General features: G+C 39.7%; 1 pseudogene; it reads left to right on the top strand.

The window, feature by feature from the left end:
- The first annotated feature begins 1,286 nt into the window (after positions 1-1,286).
- Positions 1,287-2,346, top strand: LOC132481631 (putative P2Y purinoceptor 10; annotated as a pseudogene).
- The last annotated feature ends 4,384 nt before the right edge of the window (positions 2,347-6,730 follow it).

The raw sequence follows: 6,730 nt of genomic DNA, 5'->3' as shown, positions 1-6,730 counted from the left end.
TTGTTCTGCAATCAAATGCATAAGTTATATTTCCTAATATATCATACATTTGGGTTTTTTAACTGTCCTTTTCATTAGTAAAATAAGCTGTGTTGTAGTGACTTTGGGCTAAAAGCAAAATGCTCTGATCCAAAAGAAAGCCAAGGAAAAGAACGATGCCATACTAGGAATGAATGTTTAACCTGGATGAGGGAAGATATGAGAGATGATAGAATTCCTATCTTTAGATATTTGAAGAGTTTCATATGTAACAGGGAGTAGACTTTATTTTATTTGGCTTTGGTAGGCTGAACTAGGTTGAAATGTCAGGGATGTGGATTTTTATCTCACTAGAAGGGAGAACTTCTAACAATTATGATTGTTAAAAATGTAACCATCCACATTAATAACTTTTTCACTGAACTTGCCCTGAGAGCTAGAGCTGAAGTAGAGGCAGCACCTTTTGCTGCATCTACCACCAGATACCCTCTAGTCCATCACATATTCTGGTAGTTTCTTTCAATTGTTGCAATGATAGTCTCAATAAATGTGAATGTCTGAAACTACTGTAATTCTGTTAATAAATACAGATCTTTAAAGTTACTGAAGCTTCTGAAAGTTCCATGTTATATAAGCAGAACTAATTGTTCTCTCAGCCAAATTCTGAAAGAGACAAAGTTTATATGAGTTGTAATATCTTTTCCAAGCCCCTATCTTTCAAGGCCTAGTGACCTGCCAGGCCTTCCCCAGACCTTTATCCCATGTTTCATTCCTAAATGTTCATTGACTAACCTCAGCAGTCATCTAATCCCTGATAAGGTTGTCTTTCAAAATAGATTTTTATCTCTCTCAGCATTGAGGATAGGGAAAACCGGCTCTCAAATTTTGAAAATACAGATAGAGATAATTGTAAAACTGAATGTAAAACAAGAATTTTGAAATGTATGTTTGGCAGCTATTTGTCAGGAAGACTTACTTTTTGGTTATCTCTGCAAGTTTGATTACTTCCTCTGACTACTAAGGGAAAAACCTGACTGAAGTTATTGCCAAAACAGTGATCTTTTTGATTCTGAAAATATCTTCAACAGTACTGTTATCCAGTTGTAGATTGGCAAGATATTTTCAATTTACATAGAAAAGACCTTTTGAGTTTATGAAAGTTCACACTTGAATACCTCTTTGGTAGAATACAAATATATTTGTATACCCAAACATGGACTGATATGCCCTTGACACTATTTTTCTCTATTTTCTGCAGAAATCATCATTCTGATGCTTTCCCTAAGGAAGGAACACAAATTCTCAAGATGGGACGTAACAGCACAAACAGTACAAGAGCAAAGTGCACTGATCTTCAAATGTCATTTCAGTACTCTCTCTATGCAACCACTTATATCTTCATATTTATCCCCGGTCTACTGGTGAACAGTGCAGGCTTGTGGGTTTTGTGCCGCTTCATCAGCAAGAAAAATAAAGCCATCATTTTCATGATCAACCTCTCTGTGGCTGACTTTGGTCATGTGCTGTCCTTACCCCTCCAGATTTACTATTACATCCGCCACCACTGGCCTTTCTAGAGGGCCCTTTACCTGCTGTGTTTCTACCTAAAGTATCTCAACATGTATGCCAGCATGTTTTTCCTGACATGAATCAGCCTTCAGAGGTGCTTCTTTCTCCTCAAGCCTTTCAGGGCCAGAGACTGGAAGCGTAGGTATGATGTGGCCCTCAGTGCTGCCATCTGAGTCATCGTGGGGACTGCCTGTTTCCTACTTCCAATTCTGAGAAATTCTGGATTAGCCAACAATACTGAATCCTGCTTTGCTGATTTAGGGCTTCAACATATTAGCATGGCGTCTACTGTTGGCATGGTAACTGTAGCTGAAATTGGAGGGTTTGTCTTACCTGTTGTAATTATTACTTATTGCACATGGAGAACAAGAAAAATTTTACAGGAATTCCAAGTTCCCACTCAGAACACCAAAGAGAGAAAAATGGCTTTGTGGATGGTCCTGATGTGTGCAGTGGTATTCATTGTGTGTTTCACACCCTACCACCTCAACTTCCCTTTCTTTATGATGGTGAAGCAACAAATCTTTTCAAACTGCTCCTTTATAAAGAGCACTCTATTTTCCCACATAATTTCCATGTGTCTTGCAAATTTAAATTGCTGCCTTGATCCAGTTGTATATTATTTTATGACCTCAGAATTTCGTGATGGATTTTCAGAACATGGTAGCTTGATTCTTCAGTCATGTGTGAAATGCAAGGATGGTGCTTTGGATATTCAGCATAGGAAAGAGGATCTTCAAAGAATCTCTCTTGAATTTATGGATGATTCCAAAACAATGTAAACAAATAATTACCTAGAATAATCTATATGCTCTATCAGTTTATCTATGTCACCTGGAAGATCTTTCTTAAAAAAAAAATGGTACCCTTAAGTGCCTTAATGAAACATGGCTCCCTTCCCTTAATCTTCAAAATGATTCTTCTGGAAAAAAATATCAAAGCCTATATTTTCTGTCCAAATGGAAATATTGTTCTATGGAGCATATGAGAAAATAACTTTATTTACACAAAAGGATAAACAACAGAATGAATTGCACCCCTGTTCCTCAGCAATAGGTCCAAAATTTTCACCTTCCCCTACTAGAAACAAAATGCAAATTGAAAATAGATGAACATAGATGAATTGTCTACACATTTAAAAATGTACAGGAGAACAATACTATCCTTGCTTTATCAAGAAGTTATACACAGGTGGAGTGGCCAAGATGGCAGAGTAGGAAGACCCTGATCTCAACTCCTTCCACAGGCACACCAAAATTACAAATACTTACAGAGCAACTATTGATGAGAACAACCTGAACACTAGCAGAAAATATATTTTACATCTAAAGATGTAAAGAAAGAACCACAATAAGATGGGTAGGAGAAGTGGAGACACAGTATAGTCAAGAGCCATACCCCTGGATAGGTGACCCACAAACAGGAGAATAATTACAATTGCAGAGGTTCTCCACAGAAATGAAGGGTCTGAGCCCCATATTGAGCTCCCCAGCCCAGAGATCCTGCACTAGAAAGACAAGTCTCTAGACTGTTTGGTTTTCAAGGCCAGTGGGGCTTAGTTTCAGGAGAGCTGAAGGGCTTTGGGAAATAGAGACTGTACTCTTAAAGGGCACACACAAAATCTCACAAGCTCTGAGACCTAGAGCAGAAGCAACAATTTGAAACAAACTTGGGTTAGACCCACTTGCTGATCTTGGAGAGCCTCCCAGAGAGGAGGCAATTGGGACTCACCCTAGGGACATTGACACTGACAGCAGCTATTTTTGGAAACTCATCCTACCATGAGGACACTGATGCTGGCAACACCATTTTGGGATCCTCCCTCTAGCAGGCTGGCTGATTTAGGACCCCCTGAGCTTCCAAGGACCTGGTTTTGTTCACCACAGAACACAAGATCCAGCCCAACACACAACAGGCCAACACCAGGTCTGTGAAATCAAGGCCCCAGAGCCAGAGTAACCAGGACCGAGCTCCACCCACCAGTGGGCCAGCACTAGTCCTGGGGTCCAGCCTTACCCCCAAGAGATGGGAATTAGCCCTGGGATATTTGGGCCCCAGCCCTTCCCACATGTGGGTGGACATCTACTCTGGGAGCCCTTGCACCCTGCAGGCAGATATGCCAGGATTCAGTTGTCTCCATTTTGCCAGAACTAGCTCAAGGACCCTCTTGGTCCCAGCTCCACCCATCATTGAGTTGACACTAGCTCTGGGACTCCAGACCATAGTCAGAGACCCCAGGTCCTAACTCTGCACACAAGGAGCTGGTAGTATCCCTGGGACCAAGCCTTACCCATTAGTGGGAAGGCACCAGCGTCAGGATGCCGAAGGCACCATATCCTCCCTTGAGGATGTTGAAACCAGCTCCAGGACACTTTGAGCCCCTCAGCAACATGCCCTTGGCCATGGGCCAGCTCAACAGCAGGTGGATACGAGCTCCAGGATCCTAACCCTGCAGCCAAGCACCTTGTGACATAGCCCAACTCACCAGTAGGCTGGCACCAGGACCAGGATTTCCCTGGTCATGCACCTAGTCATGGAAGGATTATGTCTTACCCACCAGAAGCCAGTAGTCTCCACACAAGGCAGGGGCTGGCAACCAACTGGACCAGGAGACAGCTACACCTACCAGAAGCCAGTAGTCTCCACACAAGGCAGGGGCTGGCAACCAACTGGACCAGGAGACAGCTACACCTACCAGCATCCATAGTAATCAGCTTATCACAGCAGAAAGACCCAGATAGCCCATATAGGGGACACCCTGAGAGCATACAGCTCTGGTGACAAGAAGGGAGTGTGCTGCTGCGCCCCATAGCATGTCTCCTACATAGGCCACTTCTCTAAGATAGGGAAATATAAGAAGTATACCAAATACATGGAAATAAAAACAACAAATTACGCAAAATGAAGTGACAGAGCAATATGTTCCAAATAAAGTAACAAGATAAAACCCCAGAAGAAGAACTAATTTAATTGGAGATAAGCAATCTACCCAATAAAACATTCATGGTGGTGATCATAAAGATGCTCAAAGAACTCAGGACAAAAAGTGGATGAACACAGTGAGAATAGTAAAAAAAAAAAAAAAGAGTTAAAAAATTATAAAGAAGAACCAAACAAAGATGAAGAATATAATAAATGAACTAAAAATTAAACTTGAATGAATCAACAGTAGATTAGATGATACATAGGAACAGATCAGCAAAGTGGAAGACAGAGTAGTGGAAATTGTTTTAGCTAAACAGAAAAAAAGAACACAGAATTTTTAAAAATGGGAACAGTTTAAGAGACCTCTGAGACAACATCAAGCATAATAACATTCTCATTATGGGGGTCCCAGAATGAAAAGAGAAAGAGAAAGTGGCAAAGAACATATTTGAAGATATAATAGCTGAAAACTTAACTAACCTGGGAAATGAAAAAAAAAAAAAATCCAGGTCCAGGAAGCACAGGGACTTTGCAAGCAGGATCAAACCAAAAATGACTACACAAAGACACACTGTAAATAAAATGAAAAAAAAAAGAAAAAGAAAAAAGAGAATATTAAAAGCAGCAAGGGAAATGTAACAAGTTACATACAATGAAACCCCCATAATACTATCATTGACTTTTAGGCAGAAACTCTGCAGGTAGAGGTGTGGGCCATGATATATTTAAAGGGATGAAGGGGAGAAGCCTATCATGAAGAATACTCAACCTGACAAGGTTAACATTCAGATTTGAAGGAGATATTAAAAGTTCTACAGGCAAGCAAAAACAAAAAGAATTCAGGAGCACAAAACCAGATTTAAAAGAACTGTTAAAGGGATTTCTCTAAGCAGAAAAAGAAAGACCTCAGCTACAAATATGAAAATTACAAAATGAAAAATCTCATTGGTAAAGGCAAATATGCAGCAATGGTAGTAAATCAATGACATATAAAGCTAGAAGGAAGGTTAAAAGACAAAAGTTGTAAAATCAACTGTATACATGATAAGTAGTTAAGGGGATACACAAACCAAAAGATGTAAAATGTGATGTCAAAAACAATAAATGGGGGAGAAGTAAAAATTCATGGTTGGAAAAATGCATTCAAAGTTAAGAAATCAGCAACTTACATAACATACATATATATAGGTTGCTATATATAAAACCCACGATAACCACAAAACAAAAATCCATAATAGATACAGAACACCAAAGACAGAAATGAATCCAAACATACCGCTGAAGATATTTGTCAAATCACAAGGGAAGAGAGCAAAAGAAGAAGAAAGGAACAAAAAGAACTCTATCTATCAATATTTATTTATTTATTTGTTTGTTTTAATTTTGGTTGTGCTTGGTCTTCATTGCTGTGTGTGGGTTTTCTCTAGTTGCAGCAAATGGGGGCTACTCTTCATTGCAGTGCATGGGCTTCTCATTGCGGTGGCTTCTCTTGTTGGGGGGCACAGGATCTAGGCATGCAGGCTTCAGTAGTTGTGGCACACGAGCTCTAGAGCACAGGCTCAGCAATTGTGGTGCACAGGCCCAGTTGCTCCACCACACGTAGGATCTTCTTGTACCAGGGCTCTAACCCGTGTCCCCTGCATTGGCAGGTGGGTTCTTAACCACTGTACAACCAGGGAAGCCCAATAATTACTTTAGATATAAATGGAATATATGCTCCAATCAAAAGACATAGAGTGGCTGAATGGATACAAAAACAACGCTCATATATATGTTGCCTGCAAGAGATTCCCTTAAGATCTCAAGACACATGTGAACTGGAAATGGGAAGATGGCAAAAGGTATGCCATGCAAATGGAAATGAAAAGAAAGCAGGGGTAACAATACTTCCATCAAACAAAATAGACCTTAAAATAAAGACTGTAATAAGAGACAAAAAAAGACATTACATAATGATAAAGGGATATATACAAGAAGAATATATAATAATTGTAAACATATATGCACCCAACATCAGTACATAAATACATAAAGCAAATATTAACAGACATAAAATGAGAAATTGACAATAACACAATAATTGTAGGGGACTTCAACACTCCACTTACATCATTGGACTGATCATCCAGACAGAAATTCAGTAAGGAAACACTGGCCTTAAATGACACATTAGATCAGCAACAGAATACAAATTATTTTCAAGTGCACATGAAACATTCTCCAGGACAGATCACATGCTAGATAACTAAACAAGTCT

Source organism: Mesoplodon densirostris, chromosome X (genome assembly GCF_025265405.1).
Source record: "Mesoplodon densirostris isolate mMesDen1 chromosome X, mMesDen1 primary haplotype, whole genome shotgun sequence".
Classification (NCBI taxonomy): Eukaryota; Metazoa; Chordata; class Mammalia; order Artiodactyla; family Ziphiidae; genus Mesoplodon; species Mesoplodon densirostris.
The sequence above is the reverse complement of the archived record's forward strand: the minus strand, read 5'-3'. Positions and strand labels throughout refer to the sequence as shown.